The sequence below is a fragment of the Brachyhypopomus gauderio genome, unplaced genomic scaffold (assembly GCF_052324685.1).
Source record: "Brachyhypopomus gauderio isolate BG-103 unplaced genomic scaffold, BGAUD_0.2 sc60, whole genome shotgun sequence".
NCBI classification, from domain to species: domain Eukaryota; kingdom Metazoa; phylum Chordata; class Actinopteri; order Gymnotiformes; family Hypopomidae; genus Brachyhypopomus; species Brachyhypopomus gauderio.
In genome coordinates, this window is record NW_027506881.1 from 2,442,497 (window position 1) to 2,468,905 (window position 26,409).

The 26,409-nt window shown below is 44.3% G+C and overlaps 1 long non-coding RNA gene across 1 annotated transcript; it reads right to left on the minus strand.

The window, feature by feature from the left end:
* Nucleotides 1-101: 101 nt before the first annotated feature.
* LOC143489304 (uncharacterized) lies at nucleotides 102-23,242 on the minus strand. Its single transcript, XR_013124644.1, has 3 exons — nucleotides 23,220-23,242; nucleotides 7,071-7,173; nucleotides 102-187 (listed from the first exon to the last, which is right to left on the minus strand). It is a non-coding gene; the product is annotated as an uncharacterized LOC143489304 (long non-coding RNA).
* Nucleotides 23,243-26,409: the final 3,167 nt, after the last annotated feature.

The window sequence follows — 26,409 nt, forward strand, 5'->3', positions numbered from 1 at the left end:
GTGTAGACACACACACAAATTTAAAAGTAATACTTTCAATTGTCCTGTGTGTGTGTGTGTGTGTGTGTGTGTGTGTGTGTGTTTGTGTAAACATACTGTACCTCGATATAAGTGTAAGGTGGTACATGAAGGAATCGACCGTACACAACTGTCCTGGATCTCCTCTGTATGCATGTAACATCTCCACCTGCCGACCAACCAGTACATTTTTAATCTACTGAGATTAACACTAAGCCAGTACACTAGCAGAGGTGGAAAGAGTACTGAAAAATTGTAATTGAGTAAAAGTATCATTACTTTGCTTAAAATCTACTCAGAGTAAAAGTAAAATTACCCATTTCAAAATTTACTCGAGTAAAAGTACAAAATTACTTCATTTAAAATGTAATTTGAGTAAAATAACTCCTGCCGACGCTGCTTCCTGCCGACGCTGTTGCGGAGCGAATTTTGATTGTTTCTCTAAACAATCAAAAGTTTGATAATCTGTTTACATACTAATCTTTACTTTTTTGCCTCCCTAGACAACTATTACAGGTAGTGCTTCCACTATCAAGACAGTTGACTACTCTCTTCGACTGGAAACATCTTCGACATTTCGACATCTTAACCGAAGCTAAGTATTTCATCATGTCTGAGTCGCTTGTTGCTTGTGTTGTGTGGCATGTATAGCTACTCTTCTTCCGTCAGTAGTGATAATAATAATTTTATTTGTGTGAAGTGTAGGTTAGTTATTAGTATGACGGAGAAGATTTCGAGGAGCGCATCCGGGCTTTAGAAAGTCCTAGAGAGTTTGTAGCAGCTAGCGCAGCTAGCGTAGCGGCTAGCGCAGCTAGCATAGCAGGCCCGGGTTGCACAGCTGTAGCTAGCGAGCCCTCAGCTCCGGCATTAGAGCCCTCGTGGCATAACCGTAGGGCTGAGCACCGTCTTTCTCAGGTTCTCGTGTCAAACAGGTTTGCCCCACTCAGTAATACACCGACTGAGCGACCTGTTAAAAGAGCTCTGGTGATAGGAGATTCACAGCTCAGACACGTGAACGTAGCGACTAGTTTAGAGACACCAGCGGCCATAGTCAAGTGTATCCTGGGGGCTAGAGTGCCTGACATCAGGGCTAATCTTAAGGTGCTGGCTAAACGTAAATATTCTAAGATAGTTATACACGTCGGCACCAATGATGTGGGATTGAGACAGTCTGAGATCACCAAGGATAATGTTAGAGGTGTGTGAGTTAGCGGGGACGATGTCAGATGCCGTAATATGCTCTGGTCCCATTCCAGTTCGGCGTGGCGCTGAAACCTACAGCAGGTTATGGGCGTTACACCACTGGATGTCTAAATGGTGCTCAGATAACAAAGTGGGTTATATAGATAATTGGACACGTTTTGAGGGCAGGCCTGGCCTTTTGAAGCGAGACGGCATTCACCCCTCTTGGGAGGGTGCTGCTCTCATTTCTCGTAGCATATCTGCTAGGCTTAATAGTGGTAGTGTAGGTGTAGTTAATGGGGATTGACAAACCAGAGCCGAGGCCAGGCAGCAGACAAACAGGCTAAACCAACTGTCTGCGAGCTGCAAAGAGACGTCACCTAGGTCACACCAGATTGAAACTGTGTCTGTTCCTCGAGTACCAAAAAATAATTCTCGTAAAGTTAGTAGACAAAATTTAATCAATGTTAAATTCAACTATGCTCCCTCAGAGAGCAGTTTAAATCTGAAACTAGGACTACTAAATATTAGATCCCTGTCATCTAAAGCATTGCTTGTTAATGAAATGATTACCGATCATGATCTATGCATGCTTTGCTTGACGGAAACCTGGACCCGACCAGACGACTATATGGCCCTAAATGAAGCTTCTCCCTCTGGCTATAGATATGTCCATAACCCCCGTCCAAATGGTCGAGGAGGTGGGGTCGCCACAATATATGACTGATATAGGCATTTCTCAAAAATTTGGCTTCAAGTTTAATTCTTTTGAACACCTCATCCTCACTGTATCAAATGTTTCAAATTTAACAAGCAACAAAGTGTCACAGTCGTTTATGTTAATTACTATTTACCGCCCCCCTGGTTCATACTCTGAGTTCTTGCAGGAGTTTTCAGACTTCCTGTCTCATGTAGTGCTATCAGCCGATAAGGTGATTATAGTGGGTGATTTTAATATCCATTTTGAAAATATTTGTGACTCTTTTAGCATTCATTTTCAAGCAATTCTTGATTCAATGGGTATCACTCAGAATGTGGTGGGTCCTACGCATAACTGTAGTCATACTTTAGACTTGGTCTTGTCATTTGGTATTGACATATCCAGTTTAGCAATTCTTCCTCAGAGTGAGGCTGTTTCTGGCCACAGCCTCATAACGTACGAGTTGTGTTTAACTGACTGTGTTCATCGGCCACCCTGCTATCAAATTAAACGAGCTATAACACCCAGCACCATAGCCGCGCTCACTGATATTTTACCGCGTCTGACAAACACTGATTCATTTGTAGCTCCGGAAGGACTAGAGCGTTTCACCGAGCACGTCGAGACTTCCCTTCGTACAGCTTTAGACAAAGTTGCACCACTACGATATAAGAGAGCCACAGAGAGAAGAATAGCGCCATGGTACAATGAGCACACGCGTAGCCTCAAACGAGCCGCGCGGATCCTGGAACGTAAATGGCGAAATATGAAGTTAGAAGTGTATAGACTATCATGGAAAAGCAGCCTTATTGAATATAAGCATGCCCTCCATACGGCAAAGTCCTTATACTTATCGGCCTTAATAGAAAAACATAAAAACAATTCAGGACTCCTTTTTAAAACTGTTTCCAGCCTTACGAGGAGTCATGAACAAAACAATTCTCTTATTCCACTAGAGTGTAGCAGTAACAATTTTATGAAATTCTTTAATGATAAGATTGATAAAATTAGGGAAAACATTAGTAGTGCTATCTCAGAGCCTGTCAACATGCCAATGCACCTTGACAGCTGTCTGGTCAGCTCTGATGCCCTGTTAGAGTCCTTCTCCCCAATTGGTCGTGAGGAGCTTATTTCACTGGTGAAATCTGCTAAACCCTCCACATGCATACTAGATGCTGTACCAACACATCTACTTAAAGAATTACTGCACAGCAATGTAGAACTGTTGCTTACTATAATAAATTATTCTCTGAGCCTGGGCTACGTTCCCAGTTCATTTAAACTTGCAGTCATCAAGCCGCTAATTAAAAAACCTGGTCTTAACCCCCAAGAACTGTCCAACTATAGGCCAATTTCTAATCTGTCATTCATATCCAAAATTTTAGAGAAAGTAGTTTCTTCACAACTCTCTTCCTTCTTACAGACAGAACATGTCATAGAGTTATTTCAGTCTGGATTTAGAGCTCATCACAGCACTGAAACAGCACTAACTAAAGTACTGAATGATCTCTTAATATCCTCTGATAAAGGACACATTTCGTTTCTCATACTGCTAGACCTCAGTGCTGCTTTTGACACCATTGATCATAATATTGTACTTAATAGACTGGAGACACTCATTGGCATAAGAGGTCAAGCACTCTCCTGGTTCAGGTCCTACCTGACAGATCGTTACCAATTTGTGCTAGTAAATAACGAATGCTCTGAGCATTCTAAAGTAAAGTATGGTGTCCCACAAGGATCTGTACTGGGCCCCATATTATTCTCATTATATATGCTACCACTGGGCACTATCATTCGTAGGCATGGTATTAGCTTCCATTGCTACGCAGATGATACTCAGTTGTATATATCTTCTAATCCAGATGATACCACCACAACTCTCAAGATTGAGAACTGCGTCCAGGATATTAAAAACTGGATGGCGTCTAATTTTCTTAAACTAAATTCTGACAAGACAGGTACTGATTCTTGGGCCTAAAGCTGTTAGAAGCAATTGGGCTGATATTCCCCTTACCCTAGATCAGGGTTTTTCAAACTATGGGTCGCGACCCTTGGATGGGTCGCGAGCCAAAAAAAAAGGGTCGCAAAAAAATAAATGTTAATATATTTAATAAATTATTATATTAATGGATTATACTTTCGCGAGTGACCGTAGCGCGCGACAGCGCGAACGGCGGAGGCGTTAATACTTGGCGATCGATCGCGATATAATACTTAAACTCAAACCCCCCCCCCCCCCCCCCCCCGTCAACAACTTGGCTGGGTCGCGTGAAAAATCATGGACAAAATGTGGGTCACCAGAAAAAAAGTTTGAAAAACACTGCCCTAGATGGTTTTTCAGTAACACCAAAATCTACTGCAAAAAGTTTAGGTGTCACTATTGATTCTGATCTTTCATTTGACACACATGTATGCAATGTCACTAAGGCTGCCTTTTTCCATTTACGTAATATTGCCAAGCTGAGACACTTACTTTCATTAGCTGATGCAGAGAAGCTAGTTCATGCTTTTGTCTTGTCGAGATTGGACTACTGTAAGTCTTCTAATTGGATGCTCTAAACAGTCCATAAAGAAGCTACAACTTGTACAAAATGCCGCAGCTAGAGTCCTAACCAAGGCTAGGAAATTCGATCATATTAGTCCCACTCTCGCCGCACTACACTGGCTGCCGATTAAATATCGCATTGAATTTAAAGTTCTCCTGTTAACCTATAAGGTGTTAAATGGTCTTGCCCCACAATATCTGAGTGAACTCATTGATTACTACAACCCATCTCGCCCTTTGCGCTCTCAAAATGCTGGATTTCTCCTAGTTCCAAAAATTAGTAAAACTACAGCCGGAGGCAGAGCTTTTTCTTTTAAAGCCCCTCAATTATGGAATAGCCTTCCAGCTCCAATCCAAGATTCTGACACAGTTCCAATCTTTAAATCTAGACTTAAGACTCACCTGTTTAGTCAAGCCTTCAGCTAAAATTCCCCTTGTAAGGTGTAGGGGCTTGGGGGCCCCCAGACATTGAGATTTCTGGTGATCTGAGATGTTGATGCTGTCATCCAGCTGTGTCTTGGCATCACACTATTTGTGACTATGACTTGACTGGAAAGCAATGTCTCAGTGAGCCCTCATGCCTGTGGTCACCTCTGAACCCCTCCCTTTAGTTATGCTGCTATAGATTAGTCTGCCGGAGCCACATGCTGATCACTGGCACATGAGCTACGTACATTTAAATCAATGGTGGTTTAAATTCATGTCCACTCAGTCTGTATTGTCTATCTTCTTGCATGGCTCTACCCAAGACGATTGGATACAGGCACCTGCAGGCACCTGGGGGATGGTCTGGCTGCCGGTGGATGTGCTGATGCCGGGGTTCACCTGGGGAGTAACACTGCAGTCGGAGCCTACAATACCAGCATCACTGCTCAGACACGGAATGAAAGCCTGGCATTCATCAACAGACATTTACAGTGACAATATAAAAAACCCAGAACTTTCAATTCTACCTTTTACCTAGTCTGATTGTGTGAATTGTGTGTGACTTGTGTATTTGTGTGTTAACGGGCCGCCCAATGGAGGATGGGTTCCCTTTTGAGTCTTGGTTCTCCCGAAGTTTCTTCCTATTCCCCACCATCATAGGGAGTTTTTCCTCGCCACTGTCGCCTTTGGCTTGCTCATTAGGGTTCTGGACCCATAGTATTGTTAACCTTGTAAACCCTGTAAAGCTGCTTTGCGACAACTTGAGTTGTTAAAAGCGCTATACAAATAAACTTTGATTGATTGATTGATAAAAGTTACTTAGTTACTTTCAGTTATTTAATGCATGGATGAATCATGAACCAAATTCAGCACAAGTTGTTTTAATCGATTTCAAAGCATATTTAAGTGCACATCCACACTTGCAAAAAGATCATCTGGGCTCAGGAACATACTTCCTCACAGCACAAGGACAGTCACAACCTGTACCATAAAGTGCAAACAATTTTCAGTCCTATTGTCCAACGGACAACACTATGATAAGAATAAAATTAAAAAATTTAAATTACAAATTATTCAAAAAACAAAATGCACACAAAATTAAGAGCCCACAAGATGCCACAAATCAAACTAAATTGCAACAGGGTTCCACTACTCACAATAAAATGCCCACAGGATCCCACATCAAAAATTAAAAAATGCTCATAGGATCCCACAATTTAAAAGTAAGTGCTCACAGGATCCAACTATTCAAAATACAGTGCCCACCGGATCCCACTATTCACAATAAAATGCCCACAGGTTGCCACAACTCAAAATAAAATATAAAATGACCACAGGATCCCACACATCTCAAAATAAAACAAAATGCGCACAGGATTCCACTATTTAAAACGCTCACAGGATCCAACTATTCAAAATACAGTGCCCACAGGATTCCACTTTTCACAATAAAATGTCCACAGGATCCCACAGAACCTGATAGATAGAAGATTTAAAGATAGAACAGTCTCATCCTTTTGGAAAAAAGTGCACCAGATTACGACCTGATTATGAGACAGTGGAAAGGGCGCGCGCAAGGCAAGGCCACGCAATTGGCCTTCAGTTCTGGGACTCAGAAGTTTAAATTTCTGCCCGCATTAAATTTTTCACCATCAATACTTTTGTAATGTCAGGGCGTTCAAATGTAGTGAAGTAAAACTACTTGGGTCAAAATGTACTCAAGTAAAAATTACATATTTCAAAAACTACTCAGAAAATTACAAATTACTCATAAAAAGTACTCAATTACAGTAATGTGAGTAAATGTAATTAGATACTTTCCACCCCTGTACACTAGTTATTTAGTCCACTAGGATCAACACTAACCCAGTACACTAGTTATTTAGTCTCCTAAGATTAACACTAACTCAGTATACTAGTTATTTAGTCTACTAAGATCAACAATCAAGATCTTTATTTTGAACATTTCTTTAGAAGTGTGATACATGGCATATTTCAGCAGGTTTCAGGGTTGGGGAGAGTTATGGACAAGATTATGGTTTCAAGGATACGGTTAGGGTTTCAGGGTTAAAGGTTACATAGGTAGGGGTCAGGATTACAGCGTTAGGGGTTAAGGGTTTCAGGGTTAGGGGTTTCAGGGTTCGAGGATGGGGTTTCAGGGTTAGGGTTTAGAGTTAATTATCAGTTCGTTTTTACCTCTGCAGATTCTGGCAGAAGCTTGAGCAGGTCCCTGAGGGCCTCTGACCCAAATGCAGCACTGTTGCCATGGAGAATATCCTCTATGATGGACTTGTGAGACCTAAAGAGATATTGATGCTCTTATATCTACTAATAAATTACATGACATGATTTCACGTGACCGCTTGTGTGTAACATCTATCAATTTGCACCTGTTGTCACTCAAACTGCTGATGCTAGATTAGTTTCTGCTGGCCTGCAAAATAATATTATTGTACTCGGACGCCACTGTCCCTTTTAATTAAATGAAATTATCATTCATGTTATGTTTTTACTAAAAGTTAGGGTTAGCTGTACATGTATCTACAGTGGTAGCTAATTAGGGTTAGTTAGCTGGCCACATATCATTTATATCCAAGATCATAAAAAAAGCTGTTGCCCAGCAATTATGCCTATATCTGCATAGGAATCACATATTTGAAATCAGAATCAGGTTTATTGGCCAAGTGTGTTCGCACACACAAGGAATTTGTTTCTGTCTGTTCGTGTCTCCCGTGTGCTAACAGTTCACAGATATTTTACATATAATTTACAATACACAATAAACAAGAGTATACATGGTATACGTAGTCTAAGGACATAACATAACAGTGTGCTTTAAAGTGGTCACATAACAATGTAAAAACAGTATATATAATAACTAATGTAACAAGCAGTGCAACCATGAATGATCATGAATGATCATGGATAAGGTGCAATAGTGCAGTGGTTTTAGAATAAGAGTGCTAATGGTTGTTTATGGTGTATATGGTCTGGGTGATGGGTGTCTGGTGATCAGTTGTTGATGAAGGTGATGGCCTGTGGGTAGAAGCTGTTCTTGTGTCTGACAGTCTTAGTGGACAGAGTTCTGTAGCGTCTGCCAGATCGGAGGAGCTGAAACGTGGTGATCTGGATGTGAGGAGTCTGTGATGATTTTCTCTGCCCGTTTCCTGGTTCTTGAGCAGTACAAGTCCTGGATGGAGGGCAGAGAAGCACCGATGACCTTCTCAGCAGTCCGCACTGTTCTCTGCAGTCTGTTCCTATCCTGCTTTGTGGCTGCTCCAAACCACACTGTGATGGATGTGCACAGGATGGACTCAGTGACTGCAGTGTAGAGCTGGATCAGCAGCTCCTGAGGCAGATCTAACTTCCTCAGCTGGCGTAGGAAGTACAACCTCTGCTGGGCCTTTTTGAGGATGGAGGTGATGTTGGGCTCCCACTTCAGGTCATGTGAGATGGTGGTGCCCAGGAACCTGAAGGTCTCTACAGTAGACACGGGGATGTTGAAGATTGTGAGGGGCAGCAGTGCTGGGGGGTGTCTCCTGAAGTCCACTCTCATCTCTACAGTCTTGAGCGTGTTCAGCTCCAGGTTGTTCTGACTGCACCAGTACATCAGTCGTTCGACTTCCTGTCTGAATGAGTCCGATGACTGTAGTGTCGTCAGCAAACTTCAGAAGTTTAACAGACGGGTCGTTAGATGTGCAGTCATTGGTGTAGAGAGAGAAGAGAAGTGGGGAGAGCACACATCCATGAGGAGCACCAGTGCTGGTAGTCTGTGTGGAGGACATGACTTTTCCCAGCTGCACCTGCTGTTTCCTGTCTGTCAGGAAGCTGGTGATCCACTGACACATGGCAGGAGAGACATTGAGCTGGGAGAGCTTGGTGGACAGAATGCCTGGGATGATGGTGTTGAACGCCGAGCTGAAATCAAGAAACAGAATTCTTGCGTACGCCCCTGAGCAGTCCAGGTGTTGCAGGATGAAATGCAGACCCATGTTAATTGCATCATCCACTGACCTGTTTGCCCAGTAGGCAAACTGCAGGGGGTCCAGCAGGTGTCCTGTGACATCTTTCAGGTGGGCCAGCACCAGTCGTTCAAAGGACTTCATGACCACAGACGTAAGAGCAACGGGCCTGTAGTCATTCAGTCCTGTGATGGAGGGTTTCTTGGGGACTGGGATGATGGTGGAGCGTTTGAAGCAGGAGGGAACTTCACACAGCTCCAACGATCTATTGAATATCATTGTGAAGATTGGAGCCAATTGTTCAGCACAGATCTTAAGGCAGGAAGGTGAGACACCGTCTGGGCCAGGTGCCTTCCTGGTCTTTTGTTTCTGAAACAGTCGGCTCACGTCAGCCTCACATATTGTGAGTACAGCTTGAGTGGTGGTGGGGGGGAGAGATGGAGTAGGTATTGTAGGTGGTGGGGTGAATGTAGATGGTGCTTGAAGGAATATTATGTCTTCTTATACTCATGATTAACTCAAGACCTTGTGAACATTGTGTCCTTTCCTATGTTCTCTGTGACCCTTGTCACCTTATTTTACCCCCCGTCTCATTGTATGTGAAAGGTCCCTTCACCCTGTATGTGAAAGGTCTTAATATGCCAACGCAGGCTTATCATTTCCTCTCAGGTATTGTGCTTCCTGTCCACTATGCGACATGCAGAAGAATTATGCTCAGTTTGCAGAATATGCTTGCTTGTGAGAAGAAAGTGTTATTTCCATATAGGGTAGGATTTATTACCTATGTTAGAATAGCAATATTGAGCCCACCCTGCTGCTTGCGTGCAAAGGGCTGGTCTGTGTATGTATAAATGAGAGGAGCGCCCTCTCATCTTTGAACATTTGAGATACAGCCTGCCTGTGTGAATAAACTCCTCCTATTTACAAGAGAGTTGTTTGTTCCTCAATTGTTCCGGGAGATCCCTGCCACACACTTCTCTGCAGAGTGTTACACTCAATTGAAGATTAGTACCAGGTGATCCTCCGTGACCCTCCGCTCATTGCTGAACGCAAGAAGGTGCTTTCTACTGAGAAAGAGACATACCTTTACAAGTGGTGACCCCGACGTGATCCCTTCTCTCAGGTAAGACATAAATTTGATTTTTTGACTGCCTGATTGACGGGATCACTAATTACGAGGAAGCGAGTCTGACCTTCCCCAGGGGAAGGAGACCGAGAAGTTCTCGAGAAACCATCGGTTTTCTCTTGAGAAACGTAGTTACAAGTAAAATAATTTGTTGAATTAAACTAGACTTGCATTTCCTGAAGGAAATACTATAGGGCTTGAAAAGGTGTGTCCCCTCTGCTCCATCTGCCCCTCTGCTCCATTTGCCCCTCTGCTCCCTCTGCTCCATCTGCCCCTCTGCTCTATCTGCCCCATTTGCCCCTCTCTCTCATCTGCCCCTCTGCTCCATCTTCCCCATCAGCCCCTCTGCTCCATCTGCCCCATTTGCTCCTCTCACTCATCTGCCCCTCTGCTCTATCTGCCCCTCTGCTCCATCTGCCCCTCTGCTCTATCTGCCCCATTTGCCCCTCTCCCTCATCTGCCCCTCTGCTCTATCTGCCCCATTTGCCCATCTCCCTCATCTGCCCCATCTGCTCCTCTGCCCTTCTGCTCTATCTGCTCCATCTGCCCCTCTGCTCTATCTGCCCCATTTGCCCATCTCCCTCATCTGCCCCTCTGCTCTATCTGCCCCATTTGCCTATCTCCCTCATCTGCCCCTCTGCTCTATCTGCCCCATTTGCCCATCTCCCTCATCTGCCCCTCTGCTCTATCTGCCCCATTTGCCTATCTCCCTCATCTGCCCCTCTGCTCTATCTGCCCCTCTGCTCCATCTGCCCCTCTGCTCTATCTGCCCCATCTGCTCCTCTGCCCTTCTGCTCTATCTGCTCTTCTGCTCTATCTGCTCCATCTGCCCCTCTGCTCTATCTGCCCCATTTGCCCCTCTGCTCTATCTGCCCCATTTGCCCATCTCCCTCATCTGCCCCTCTGCTCTATCTGCCCCATCTGCTCCTCTGCCCTTCTGCTCTATCTGCTCCATCTGCCCCTCTGCTCTATCTGCCCCATTTGCCCATCTCCCTCATCTGCCCCTCTGCTCTATCTGCCCCATTTGCCCATCTCCCTCATCTGCCCCTCTGCTCTATCTGCCCCATTTGCCGCTCTGCTCCATCTGCCCCTCTGTTCCATCTGCCCCATCTGCTCCATCTGCCCCATCTGCCCCTCTGCTCCTTCTGCCCCATCTGCATGTATGTATGTGTGTGTGTCTGTGTGGTGTATATGTGTTTGACTGTGTGGAGTGGGTATGAGAGAGATGCAGGTGTGTGCGCGTGCGTGTGTGGGGGAGGGGGAGAGACATTCAAAAATAACTGACACTCTGTCTGCCACTCTGAGTGGAGAAGCCTTGTTTAATGTGATTTGCACCCTCCGAACAAACGGTCGTAGTTCGGGACCCATTTAACTTATCGCTTCACCGAAGAGATTGTGTGAGAGAGGACCCCTTGCTGATGATTGTGATGTATTTTTGTGTGGTTTGACCCAAAAATGTGACAAGTTAAATTTTTGACAAGTAAAAATTTATGACAAGTTAAAAACACACAAAAATCTCAACAAAGCTGATTCTGATTCTCATACATTTATATGGGGGCCAATGGGGCAGTTTTCTGTGTCTAGTGCCAAACAAATGCTCATAACTCTAAAACTAAATTCATCAAATGATTAGATATCTCTGCATACCAGAAAGGACAAGTTTCTCTCCCATTTAAAGTTTAAATTGAGCTTCTAGGTCAAGGTGTAAGGATTTTACAGCAGTTTATCCAAGAAAGTTTTGATCATTTTTTAGGCCAGCTCACACTCTAACTGGCAGTGTAGATTTGAAATTCTGAACATTCCACCATTCATTTTAATAGGGCCATTTTTCATTTTTAAACTCAATTCTATTAAAATCTATAACTCTAATCGACTCCAAAAATGGATAGCACACCACACAGAGCCGAGACCTTCGAAACGCAGTTCGAACGGAGTCTGTACGTTAAGCGCTTCGGGCCGCATTAATTGCAGAAATTTGGAGAAAACGAAAAAGGAATAACAATATAGGGCTTGTCAAGCCCTATAATTACACGTCTGCAAACCAGAAGTGCTGGTTTTTTGTCGGTCCGATTGTCTGTCTGTGTAAAGTATAAGTATATCACCGCCGTGTGATAAGTATATTACTGTACATCATGGGTACGTCATTCCCTAAGCCTGAACTCAATGAAACCCCTGCACAATGGATGAATAGATGCGGACTCGCGTACTGTGTTACACCGTATCTAGATCATTTAGCTGGATGGACAGAGTCCGTCCCGCAGATACAGTCCTACCCGAGACAGGGTACGTTCGATGCCGGTTATCTGTCTAGTGCTTACCGTATGATACACGAATCGTTGGGCGATCCCGAATGGGATTATCCTTATATGGAGGAATGTTATAAATGCTGGTATGATATGAGAGAGCCCTGGAATGAGGCAAAGAAAATATTTGTTCCAAACTCTGTGTTAAAAGCCATTCCTAAACCTAAAGTGAGTCAACGCGAAACTTAAATCAAAAGTTAAACCGAGTGTCGGTTGTGATTCGTTACATACATCTGTCAGTGCGTCTGCACCAAGCGCCCCGCTGCCTCCGCCGTATGGGAAGCAGGAGGATAAGCCTGTTAAAAAGGCTGAAACACCTGTTAAACCCGTCACCACTCTCTATCCCAATATCAGCGCAATAAATGTTGCGACACCGGCTGTACAGCGTAAAGCTGCAGTTCGTCAGCCCCCACCTCCGAAAACAATGAAGCAAGACAGCTCTGATTCTGATTCTGATTCCGACTCAGAACCAGAATATGACTCTGGCGATCGCCCCGATCCACCGCCCTGGCCACCGCGCGCCCCCGTTAACATGGGCATGGCATGGGCAACCAGTTCAGCGGGAGTTGAAATTACTCCCCCCGATGTTACAGCTTTGCTGGGGATCTTAAAAATCCTGCCCGATCCGAATTTGGACCCCGTAAGGTTCACTCAGACGTTGATTCGGTTAACCCGTAATCAGCAATTGGGCGGACCAGATTACCGGTTTATACTGTCCCAAGCCATGGGAGATGAGTATGATGAAGACCATCTTATCGATGGGGTGCCCCAGTTACACCCTAAACACGATATACCCGTTAATAGAAAGAAAAAAACGAAGGAGTATAGCTTTGAAAAGGGCAGAGCAGTGACCCGTAGCCAGGTTGAAAAAAAAAAAATAAAAGGATGAAGCCGAGGCATCATCCTCAGTTCCAGCTACACCCGAGCGCTGTGTACAGATATGCGAGATTGAAACAAAATACATTTGGAGCGACCCCCAGGAAGTTGCGAGAATGGGAAAAAAGTTATGTGATTATTTATGTGAAAAAAGACGAAAAAGGGGAGATCTCACACAAGTGACTAATTGTAAACAGGAGCTGAAAGAGCCTATTAGTAAGTTTTGGAGGAGGTTTGTTGATACGTGGATACATATGGGAAATGTTAACATATGTTAATCTGAACGCGCCGAATGCTTTGTTTGTGAATACATTCATAGCCAATTGCAGACCCGAGGCGATCGAGGTTTTGAAAACTCACTTGGCCGATCGCGGGTCCTCGGTGCTTGGTGAGATTGAGAAGAAATTGCGAGTTGGAATCTGATGGCATGTTTGAAAACAAAACTAATAAAGCATGTTTGAGTGTGCAAGCAGGTATGCCCATGCGACAACCAGGTCCATCCCGGAGAAAGAAGGGAGGGGGCCGTAGTCATGGTAACGCTCAGCAACGAGCACCAGTAAACCGCAGACCGGGTAAGTGTCATTATTGTAAGAAAGAGGGACATTGGCAGGAAGAGTGCAGAAAACGGCTGCGAGATGAAGAACAGGTTGTTCCATCCTGGCAGCCCACTCCTCCCCCTCGCCAAACACCATATGGGACAAACCCCCCTGCTCTCCCTCCTGCTCCACCCTGTGTGGCGCCCCCTCCGCGTGACCGATGGGTTCCAGATGAAACCAGCCCATACCGCCGGTAGGGCTGCCCACAGGGCCAAGAGCCTGCTCCGGGTATCCAGGTTAATCATGCATGCTTTACTAGCACAAGTACTTCGCCCTTAAACTCAGACCTACCTGTTATAACTTTGGTAGTTAATAATCAGCTATACCCTTTTCTAGTGGATACCGGAGCTACATTGTCATCTCTGGGCTCTACATACGAGGGACCGTTGTCCTCTCGGTCAATTTGCTCTGTGGGAATTGATGGACAACCTTTTGATTCATTTTTTACACCCCCACTGATGTGTCTGCTTAATGAGGATCAGCTTAGATTTCAGCATAATTTTGTATATATGCCACAGTGTCCATTTAATCTGTTAGGACGTGACTTGATGAGTAAACTGGGTCTGTGCCTCTCTTTCAGCGGATCCCGCCTGACAGTGTCAACCTCCGAGACTTCCGCACTGCATATAGCCAACTCAACTTTCAAAAACCACAGCTGTGTTTCGGTCCCCCTTTCCTCCCCGGAACTAGAAGCGGTTCCTAATTCTGTCTGGGCATTACACCGGAATGTTGTTGGTTTCGTTAACTATCCCATATGAAGCTGCTATTAAATACAACACTAACAGTACCCCATATCTGAGGAAAAGGCTTTGGGCATTGACGCTGTTCTGTCCGACCTCCTTGCCAAGGGAGTAATCACACCATGTCACAGCCCGTACAACACACCAGTCAACCCAGTTCCTAAACCAGATGGGTCGTGGAGATTCACTCAAGATTTGAGGCGAATTAACGAAATTGTCGTCCCACGAGCTCCTATTGTACCTGATGTCCCAGCTATTATGTCCTCTATTCCACATCATCATACGCATTTTAGTGTCATAGATATTTGTTCTGCTTTCTTTAGCATCCCCTTTGAACCAGACACACAACCTCTGTTAGCCTTTACCCACAGGGGGCAGCAATACACATGGACCAGGCTGCCACAAGGCTTCATTGACTCACCAGCTGTTTTCTCTGCAGCAGTACGAGATGCATTGAGTGACCTCATCCTGCCCCCTGGCTCTGTGATCCTCCAATATGCAGATGATTTATTAATATCGTCCCCGAACGAGGCTGATTGTCGTGAGGCGACTGTCCGACTGCTGATCCACCTGGCTGAACATGGATTCAAGGTATCCAAAGACAAATTACAGTTCTGTCAAACTACTGTGCTAGAAATTCTGAAACCCTTAAATGGTGAGCACAATGAAAGTCAGAAGCAGTTGGGTTAGATAATAAAGTACAATGATTTATTTCAACAAAGCATGGATTAACCCCTGAGATCTCCATTACAAACACGCCAGGTATCTGTCACAGAGAGAGCTAATTCCCCCTTCCGAGCTCTCATCTTTTATACTTTTAATCATCAATACACACGGTGTCCACGAGGTGAACACGAGGTGATCAACCAAATGTGATTGGACAATACATGAAATAATTAACACTGATTTGACAGATGCGTATGACGCATGTCCCCTCCACGCTCAGCATCCTCGTGATGTCCCGGCAGACTGAGTGTCGCCGTAGTCCCTTCCAAGTAGAGATTAGGCGTCTCCAGCGAGGTCAGTTTAGGAACACCAGAGGAACATCAGATTAGGCCTCAGCCGAGGCCAGAGAACACACACATACACATCTGAGGCCTACTGAAGTCACGAGAATGGCTTCAGTGCCATGATTAACACACGTATATGTAAAAAGATCTCTAACCCCTATATCTAATGTGTTTAATGTATACTAAGAAAGCCTGACATAAATGGAAATCACCAAATTTCCACCACATTACCTGGGCCATGACTTATCGCAGGGTTGCAGATCCCTGTCTGAGGACCGAGTGGCAATTGTTGCCGCTGCTCCTAAACCCCACACAAAGCAGAACATTATGGCTTTCCTGGGACTTGTCAATTACTGCCGTCAGTGGATACCGGACTGTTCTCACTATGACAAAATGTTGCGTGCTGCTTATTCCCACAGCGATCCTCCACGACAGACTATTCAGTGGACAAGCAACATGGAAGAGGCTTTCAAGAACCTCAAGTCCTCTTTGATCAGGGCCCCCGCCCTTGGGCTGCCTAACTACGAACTGCCATTCCACCTATGGGTGACAGAAGAGGGGGGGGTCGCCTCTGCGGTGTTGGCTCAGGAGCACGGGGGGGGGGGGTATGAGGCCTTGTGCGTTTCTCTCTAAAACGCTAGATAACACTGCCTGTGGTTTGCCTTCCTGCCTCAGGGCTATTGCTGCCTGCGCCGTTATGGTGACAGATGCAGAAAAAATTGTGTTGTCGCATCCTCTTATCCTGCACACCACCCACCAGGTACAATATGTTCTTAGACATCTCACTGTGCGACCACATACTTCCCTTGACAATGTGGCTTCGGCCCTTTCACGTCTGCTCTCTATATGCCCCCCTCATGAGGATGGGGAACATGAATGTCTACCTCACATCAGTTTCGAAACCAGCATCAGACCTGACCTCAAATCAACACCTTTGTCTAAAGGTCGCCACCTCTTTGTTGATGGCTCGTGTTCAAAACCTGCTGATGGTGTTTTTCTGTGTTCCTATGCAGTGTGCGAACTTCCGGAGCGGGTCCTAGAAGCACACAGTTTGCCGTTCAACTCTGCACAAGCTGCTGAGTTATTCGCTCTGACCCGAGCATGCCAGTTAGCTGCTGATGACGACGTCACCATTTATACTGATTCACGTTATGCCTTCGGGGTAGCACATGACTTTGGAGGTATTTGGCAGGGACGTGGTTTTCTGTCCACAGATGGTAAACCGATTTCACATCATTCCCTTGTGAATGATCTCATTGCTGCCTCACATTTACCATCATCTCTGGCCATTGTTAAAGTTCGTGCACACCAGACTAATGACGTGTTTGAGACTAGGGGAAACAACTTGGCAGACCGCGCAGCTAAGGCCGCGTCCTCTGCGCCCCTCTGCCCCAGTTTGAATGTTGCTGCTGTTTCTCAGGCAGCCTCTACTAGTGCATTGTTGCCTGGCGTATCCATCTCTGTTGTTCAGGCTTCTGCCACGTCAGATGATGTCTCTTTTTGGGCCACTATGGGTGCCAAATCAGGTGAGCTTTCCGTTCCTATCACCGACGACACAGGTCGTTTGTGTCTTCCGTGACACTGCATTCCTTTTCTCGTTCCCGATTTTCACGGTGTTTCTCATCGCGAACGAAGAGGGGTGATAAGTGATATGGAGAAATTATTTTGCATAAAGAACCTAAGAGAAGATGTGTCCATAATTTTGGATAGATGTTTGATTTGCGCACGTAATAACATATCAAAACCTAAGGCGTCACACCAAACGTTACCTAAACCAGAAACTCCATTCCAAGAATGGCAGATTGATTTTACACATATGCCTAAGCGAGGCCCATACAAGTATCTCCTGGTCATGGTGGATAAGTTCTCCAGATGGATTGAAGCATTCCCATGCACCAAGGAAAATGCACAAACTGTGGTTACTAAATTACAACAAGAAATCATCCCTAGATATGGCATTCCTTTGGGAATAGACTCTGATAAAGGAACTCCCTTTACTTCCAAAGTAACTCAGCTCTTAGTGAAGGAGCTCCAAATTAAATGGGCATTTCATATCCCATACCACCCTCAGTCGTCTGGAATGGTAGAGAGAACTAATCGAATCATAAAAAATAAATTGAGGAAGGCAATGCAAAACTGCAACACCCAGGACTGGGTAAAAATCCTTCCCATAGTGCTGGCCGAAATTCGGATAACAGGCGTAAAATCTCTCGATAATCTCTCGCCGTATGAGGTTGTTTTGGGCAGACCATTCCCCATCCCTTGGAGAAAAGGGATGGCTTCAGTCGGAATTACGGACCTAGATGTACACCTGAGTGAGTACAGTCATGGGCTCATGACCACATTGAATGATTATTGGGAAAGGATCAACCATCTTATGGCAGATCCACCTAAGACACACACTCACAAATTTCGTGTAGGAGAACAGGTTCTAGTGAAAAGATTCGAGCGAAAATGCTTCTCAGAAGCTATCTATAGCGAGCCTACGACTGTCCTCGCTGTTACCCGAACCGCCGTACTAACTGAATTATTTCCACAGTGGATCCATGCTACCCACGTGAAGAAAGCTCCTGAAATGACCTACTAACCATCTGGTAGAAGTCACTCGGGTTCATGTATATATGCTTGCATGATTGTATTCTGTTCCACCTCATCCTTCTGTGTTTACAGGTACTAATGATTGAGTGGGTTTTTCTTCCCCCATGGACAGTCGCCTTTCCTCCAGGAACTGAAATCCTCCTATCCACTGCCGAGGACTACCCGACAGAGGAACCACCACCAGCTCCCGTCCCTGAGGATGTCAAAGATGTGACACTTCTGTACATTGGTGCTAGTATCCTGAGGTTGGAACCCTCACAAGTACCAGGTGTAGATTTTTCATATTTTTATTGGGCAGACCTTCCCTCGGAAGGCCCTCTAGAGGTCACGTGCATCAGACGCTGTGTATGTATACCCCGTTTGCCTGATGGCTCGAGGAAGCCCCCCCATATGGGGATGCCATTTGACCCTAACGATTAACTTGAACTGCCTTAACTTGAACTGCTGTAATAATGTTTCCGGTTTTCCCCATGATAATGTTTTTTGGCAGTATGCGAATTGGACCGCCCGACAAACCACTAATGAGTCATGCTATGTGTGTCACATTATGCCCACCAGTACTTCCACATCTTCCGTAAGACCCGACATCCCCACGGAGACTGACACACTTGTGGCAATAAAAGCTGGCTGCTTAGCAGATTGTTGTTTAGAGTATGAATCGACCCTGTGGTGTGGTAGACATAACAATCATGAGCTGACTTGTCAGAAAAGGACTAGAGCTCGAAAAATTGACTTGTATACAACTTGGCAGTCACCCGACAGTACCCTCGTGCGTGTTCAAGCTTTTAAGGCTTTGATGGGGCCTAATTCTGTCTTCCCGTATTGTTTTCAGAGGAACTGTAGTAACCCCGTAGGTAAAGTGCATAAAAATCATTGTAGAATTATTGTAAGGGAAGATTGCTCGTTGAACTGCTCTGTTAACGGCTCTGCGGTAGCCCCCGACTACCGAGGGACCATGAGGGTAGATAAATACATGGATTGGGTCTGGGTCTGCGGATATAATGTTTACTTATCCCTCCCCTATAGCTGGGAGGGGCGATGTGCCTTCATGAAACTACGAGGCTCAGTAACAATGGTCTCTAGTAGTCCCCTTAAGCCAGCACGTCGAATTAGAAGAGTGAAGCGATATTCCAGTCAAGGTTTTCCCCCGCCCGAGCATCAGCTTGAGCCGTACATGACCAGGTTCTGGACCAGTTTTTTCCCGCAGGTCGGGGTGGCCCGAATCTGGAACCATGTAGAAGAAACTCATTACCGACTAGCAACGTATATAAACGCTACTAACCAAGCTGTCATAGGAGTTAAGGCTGAGCTTACTGCCTTAAGATTAACCACGATTCAGAATCGTATGGCTTTAGATATTTTGCTTGCTGCACAAGGTGGAGTTTGTGCCTTAGTTGGTGATCAATGTTGTACGTACATCCCCGCTAACGAATCAATTACCACCGCCGTGGAGAAAATGAAGCAGGTAGCAAAGGATCTGACGGATGATGAGACCGGAAGTAATTCCTGTCTCAAATGTCTATGTGGGGAACATTGTTTGGATGGATGACTATGGCAAAAATATATATTGCTATGGCCATTCCTATTGTTGTTGTTTTGCTGTTGCTGTGCTGTGGTCCCTGTCTTTTCAGGTGTCTGATGAATAGGATGTGGGCTATGGCTGATGCCTTGACACAAGCTCGACCCCATGAGATGAAGCATCCGCTCCTGAAAGTCTAGCAGACCAGTTATTATCTATGCATTTGCAAAATGTATTAAAGTGTTGTGATATTATTGCATTTAATCACAAAAGAGGGGAATTGAAGGAATATTATGTCTTCTTATACTCATGATTAACTCAAGACCTTGTGAACATTGTGTCCTTTCCTATGTTCTCTGTGACCCTTGTCACCTTATTTTACCCCCAAATTCTAGTTCACTTTTCTAGTGAAAAGTTCCAATCTGGTTTTAGGCCCTATCACAGTACTGAAACATTAGTCAAAGTAACAAATGTTCTTCTCCTTGCTTCTGATCAAGGCTATGTATCACTGTCAGTGCTTCTTGATCTTGGTGCAGCTTTCGACACAATTGATCATAGGATCTTGCTAAAGCGGTTAGAATGCTGGGTTGGAGTCTCTGGCACAGCCCTTTCATGGTTTTACTCTTACTTAACAAATCGTTATCAGTTTGTAGAGCTCAATAATATTCCATCCAAATGCACAAAAGCTAAATATGGGGTCCCGCAAGGCTCCATTTTAGGACCACTATTATTTACATTATATATGCTACCATTGGGCGCAGTTATAAACAAACATGGTGTCAATTTTCATTGCTATGCAGATGATACGCAACTTTACATATCAGCCAAACCTGATGACAAACTCAGTTTAGGAAAAATTGAGGCCTGTGTAAGAGATATTAAATGCTGGATGTCTCTAAACTTCCTCCAACTCAATGAGGACAAAACAGAAGTTCTCCTTCTGGGGCCTAAGGCCTCAAGACAGAAAATTCCAGATCTAAATGCTTAATCTCACAGACTACCCCATTACACCTGGCACATTAGCGAAAAACCTAGGCGTCATACTCGACTCTGACCCATCATTTGATAAATACATAGATAATACTACTAGGATAGCTTTTCTACATCTCCACAACATTGCCAAGTTAAGAAATGCATAATCACAGGATGATGCAGAAAAATTTGTGCACGCCTTTGTTAGCTCTAGATTAGACTACTGTAACGCACTACTGTCAGGATGTTCAAATAGGAATCTAAATAAACTTCAAATAGTTCAAAATGCAGCAGCCAGAGTTCTGACCAGAACTAGAAAATTTCAGCATATCAGTCCAGTCCTATCAGCCCTGCATTGGCTCCCAGTTAAATTCCGTATTGATTTTAAAATTATTTTATTAACTTATAAAGCACTGCACGGGCTTGCTCCTGAATACCTTCAGGAACTTATTTCCTATTATGAACCCCCACGTCCACTAAGATCACAGGGTGCTGGTCTTTTATTAGTTCCAAAAATTAATAAGGTAACAGCAGGGGGAAGAGCCTTTTCTTGTAAAGGCCCCCAGCTTTGGAACAACCTTCCAAAATGCGTCCGGGACTCTTACACAGTCACAATCTTTAAGTGTAGGTTGAAAACCCACTTATTTAGTTTAGTGTTTGATAATTAATATCCCACCTTAGATAAAGGTACAGATCCAGGGGTTCATAGACGAAGGGTTTTATGGTAGTCTGGGGCACTGGTGCGGTCATCCTGTCACTGCTCGTGGTCACTCAAGTTTGTTGACAGTGCAGTGGATGGATGCCATTGTCTCAGAATGCCCCCAAGCCTGTGGTACCTTCTGGTTCTGCCTTTTTTAGCTAGGCTGTAACAATTTAACTTAATGCCGGAGTTGCTGCCACACTCCAGAAATGTTTATAATTTCACCTGTCCTGTATATGTCCTCATACAGAGCTAATTTTCCCTGTTTTATTTTCTGCACATGGCTGTCCGCCTGCTTGAGGAATAATGAGATGAGGAGAGACAAGCAATCCATCCTGGACCAGCCACCTCCTGCCTAACCGGAAGCTTACACCAAGATGGACATTATTACATCTTTTTCCTTTTCTTTATTTCTTTGCTAAATTGTTGTTATGGTGACCAGTGTTGGCCAGAGGAGGATGGGTCCCCCCCCTGAGTCACCTCAAGGTTTCTTCCTCATGCAAGAAACTAGGGAGTTTTTCCTTGCCACTGTTGCCCTTTGCTTGCTCACTGGGGGCTAGGACTCGGCACTTGTAAAGCTGCTTTGTGACAACAACTGTTGTAAAAAGCGCTATATAAATAAAATTTGATTGATTGAACTTTAACCTCAGTAACTTGTTTGCAGTTCTGGTCATCTAGCTACATATCTGCAGTTCAGTACTGAAGAGAGGCACAAACAGTACCAGTGAAATGACAAAATTAAAAAGCAATATAAATTTCATACATTTTAATTAATTAAAAAAGACATATATAGACAGACAAACGACTGTCAGGTGGGGGCTTGCTAATAGGCCCCGCCCACCTGAGGGACGAACACAACGCAACAACAGCAGGACAACTGCCGCTGTGGACGGGGGCAGGGGCGGACTGGAATACATTGCTACTGGGGATTTCCCCGGTGGGCCAATGGGTTAGTGGGCCGCCGGTGGTTTAACTCGGCCCGTGGAGGAGCCATTGATGCGCACTGCGGCCCCGGCCCGTAGTCATGCTGCTGTTTAACAGTGTTATTACCTCCCCTGCTCCAGTCAGACTGACCTGCGGACTGGGTCAGAAAATCCGGGCCGGACTATGAAAACATACAGCAGTTTAAATTGTAGATAACATGTTATTTTAAATGTACTGCTGTCGCCTCTGCAACGTCTAAGGCACCATGTACAAATGACCTTAACACGGTTAACACGGACTCAAGTGGCGGTCTTAAAGGTTCCAGGTTTTTTTTTTTTTTTAAGCTTGAAATTCTTAGATTAAAACTAACCACCACAAATAGGTAAGAGGAAGAAATACCCACGTTAGAGTTGTAGGTCATTCTTTAGGATGCACTTTGTGTAAAACAACTTGTTTGGTGGTCTTATGATGGACTATTTAAAAGCCACTATGTGGCTTTGTAATCATATTATTGCTTGAATTAATATTGTCCATATGACAATAAATGCAGTCATATACACTACGTGCCATGTATAGATTCATATACAGTATATATATATATATATATTTATATATATATATATATATACACACACACACACACACACACACATATATATATACATACTGCTCAGAAAAATAAATGGAACACTAAAATAACACATCCTAGATCTCAATTAATAAAAATCTTTAAATCAGTTGAAAATCTCGCATTTCTACCTGTTGTCTTCCATTTGCACAAGAGCAGATTAAATTGATTCACAATCAGTGTTTTTTCCTATCTGAACATGAAGTGTGGATGACTTGGAGTTACATTGTGTTGTTTAAGTGTTCCCTTTATTTTTTTGAGCAGTGTATATATATATATATTAGTGGGCCAGTCTGTCAGGAACTCCTGGGCCAATTTTCCTCCCCAGTCCGCCCCTGGACGGAGGCGACCGGCAAGGGGCCTGCCATACCCATGACAACACCATACTTACTTTTTAAACCGTTTAAGGAAAATCATGGGTCAGGGTCATGCTCCTTTTAGAATCAAGAATCTGAAGAAAGAAAAGGAAAGTCTAACTTGTGTGATATTCAAATCCTCATAGGCTGTAATTCAGAAACAACAATGACCTTTAAAAATATTTAACCACATTTCATAATGACTAGACTTTATTCAAAGACTAAATTTCATGTAAAACTTGGAAGGTGTGTAAATAATACATTGTATTGAAGACACTATACAAATAATGGATTGTATTCGAGAAATGGCACGGCAATCCTGCTACGTTGACCTTCTGCCGACCGAGATTCGAGCTGGTACTGTTTTTATTCTCAAATCTGCTGGCTTGTCTCGTGGTCAAGGTCGATTGGCAGAAACAGCATAGGGTAGAAATACCACTTGCAACTGAGTGAGTCAAGATAAGGCACTAGGGATATAGGTGTAGTATAGATATAGAGCCCGCTAGGGGGTGCTAGAGGAGAGGAGTGAAGGGGAGAGAAGAAGTGTAGCGGGAGTACATGGAGAGAGAATAAAGGAAAATAACTCTAGTTAGCGCTTTCGCATCCCACTTCCAATCTACTAAACTGCTTCTGCCGGACACTGCGCGCAGAAGTCCCGGGATTTTTGCCAGCCGGTCGGATGGGTCAGGGCACATCCTGGGGATGCCCCGACGCGTCTCAAAGCGTTGCGGAGCGTCTAGCCCCCCACAAGGCGGGCAATGAATTATTGAAAAACGGGCATTTTTCGCGCGATACGCAGTTTGGCCACAGTGTGGAGCACATCCAAGTAAATTGGAAGTGGGATCGGTAAGTAACAAAAAGCCCCCTTCTAATTTATTCTATTATGTAGATTATTATGGGATGCCCGTTCAATTAGATTGCAAGTGGGATGTTTTGTGATTACCGATCCCACTTCCAATCTATTTCTGCTATTATGGGATGCCTATTCAAATAGATTGCTATTGGGATGTTTTGTGATTACCGATCCCACTTCCAATCTATTTCTGCTATTATGGGATGCCTATTCAAATAGATTGCTATTGGGATGTTTTGTGATTACCGATCCCACTTCCAATCTATTTCCATTATTATGGGATGTCTATTCAAATAGATTGCTATTGGGATGTTTTGTGATTACCGATCCCACTTCCAATCTATTTCCATTATTATGGGATGCCTATTCAAATAGATTGCAAGTGGGATGTTTTGTGATTACCGATCCCACTTCCAATCTATTTCTAGTATTATGGGATGCCTATTCAAATAGATTGCTATTGGGATGTTTTGTGATTACCAATCCCACTTCCAATCTATTTCCATTATTATGGGATGTCTATTCAAATAGATTGCTAATGGGATGTTTTGTGATTACCAATCCCACTTCCAATCTATTTCTGCTATTATGGGATGCCTATTCAAATAGATTGCTATTGGGATGTTTTGTGATTACCGATCCCACTTCCAATCTATTTCCACTATTATGGGATGCCTATTCAAATAAATTGCAAATGGAATATTTGGCCACTACCCACCCAGGTGGGCGTGTACAAGTTCAGGAATTATGGGTAGGAGCACAGAAAGAGAACCGAATGTCGTAGGGGTCCGAAACTTGGTGGGGGGGTAGTGTGGGACCCCTCAAACAACATATTGAAGCCCCGCCCCAAAAATGGGCATGGCCGGAAGTAGGTGTTCCCATTGGTCGATCGGCTTGAAACTTGATAGGGGGGTAGTGTGGGACCCCTAAAACAACAATATAAAGCCCCGCCCCCCAAAAGTGGGCGTGGCCGGAAGTAGGTGTTCCCATGGTCCGATCGGCTCGAGACTTGATGGGGGAGTAGTGTGGGGACCCTAAAACAACATATTTTAGCCCCGTCCCCAAAAGTAGGCGTGGCCGGAAGTTGGTGTTCCCAATGGCCAATCGGCTCGAAAATTTGCAGGGAAGTTCCGGTAGATAGCACAAACAACATATTAAAAGCTCGTGTTTGTAGATGGTCGAGAAGTCGAAAAACGAACCAGGAAGTGGAGCAGGAAGTGACTTTCCCGGGGTCGTAGGGTCATGAAATTTCATAGCGGATGTCTGGGAGGGCTTTGGAACAACATACTGTAAGCACGGGTCCGAAAGCCAAGCGGAATTTTCACACCATTAACCCAAACTATCGCATCCCACTTCCAATCTATTTCCAATATGTCAGATAGATTGGAATTGAATGCCATAAAAATACATTGATTTCTAAGTTTGTTTGATTTTTTATCACTAAAACACTTCAAAAAGTGTTTTATTCATGTTCATTTATTCATGTTCCCCATGTCTGGTTTATGCAAGCTGAGTGTTCAGAGTTGTCAGATTTTGCTGTCCAATACCCTACTATTTTTGTGACTTGAATAAATTGGAAGTGGGATCTCCAGATCTCAGCTTTGGAACATGATAGCACGATTCTTTTACCACTCCTCCCTAAGTTTGAGTCCCCCTGACTCCCTGTGTGAGCTTGGTGAAGTTTGCAGACAGTAAAAATTTTGGCTCAAAAAAACTCAATTTTGACTTTCTGCAATCTTCTCCAAACTCACACAGTGAGTCAGGCAGACCTAAACTTAGTGCTGAGCGTTGAAATGCGTCGCCGGAAGTAGGTGTTCCCATGGGCCGATTGGCTTGAGACTTGAGAGGGGGGTAGTGTGGGGCCCCTAAAACAACATATTTAAGCCCCGCCCCCTAAAAGTGGGCATGGCCGGAAGTAGGTGTTCCCATGGGCCAATCGGCTCAAAACTTTGCAGGGAAGTTCTATTAGAGACCACAAACAACATACTAAAAGCTCGTGTCCGTAGGTGGTCGGGAAGTCGAAAAACGAACCTGGAAGTGGAACAGGAAGTGACTTTCCCAATGTCGTAGGGTCATGAAATTTCATAGGGGATGTCTGGGAGGGCACTGGAACAACATACTGTAAGCACGGGTCCGAAAGCCAAGCGGAATTTTCACACCACTAACCCAAACTATCGCATCCCACTTCCAATCTATTTCCATGTGTCAAATAGACTGGAATTGGAATGCCATAAAAATACATTGATTTCTAAGTTTGTTTGATTTTTTAATCACTAAAACACTTCAAAAAGTGTTTTATTCATGTTCATTTATTCATGTTCCCCATGTCTGGTTTATGCAAGCTGAGTGTTCAGAGTTGTCAGATTTTGCTG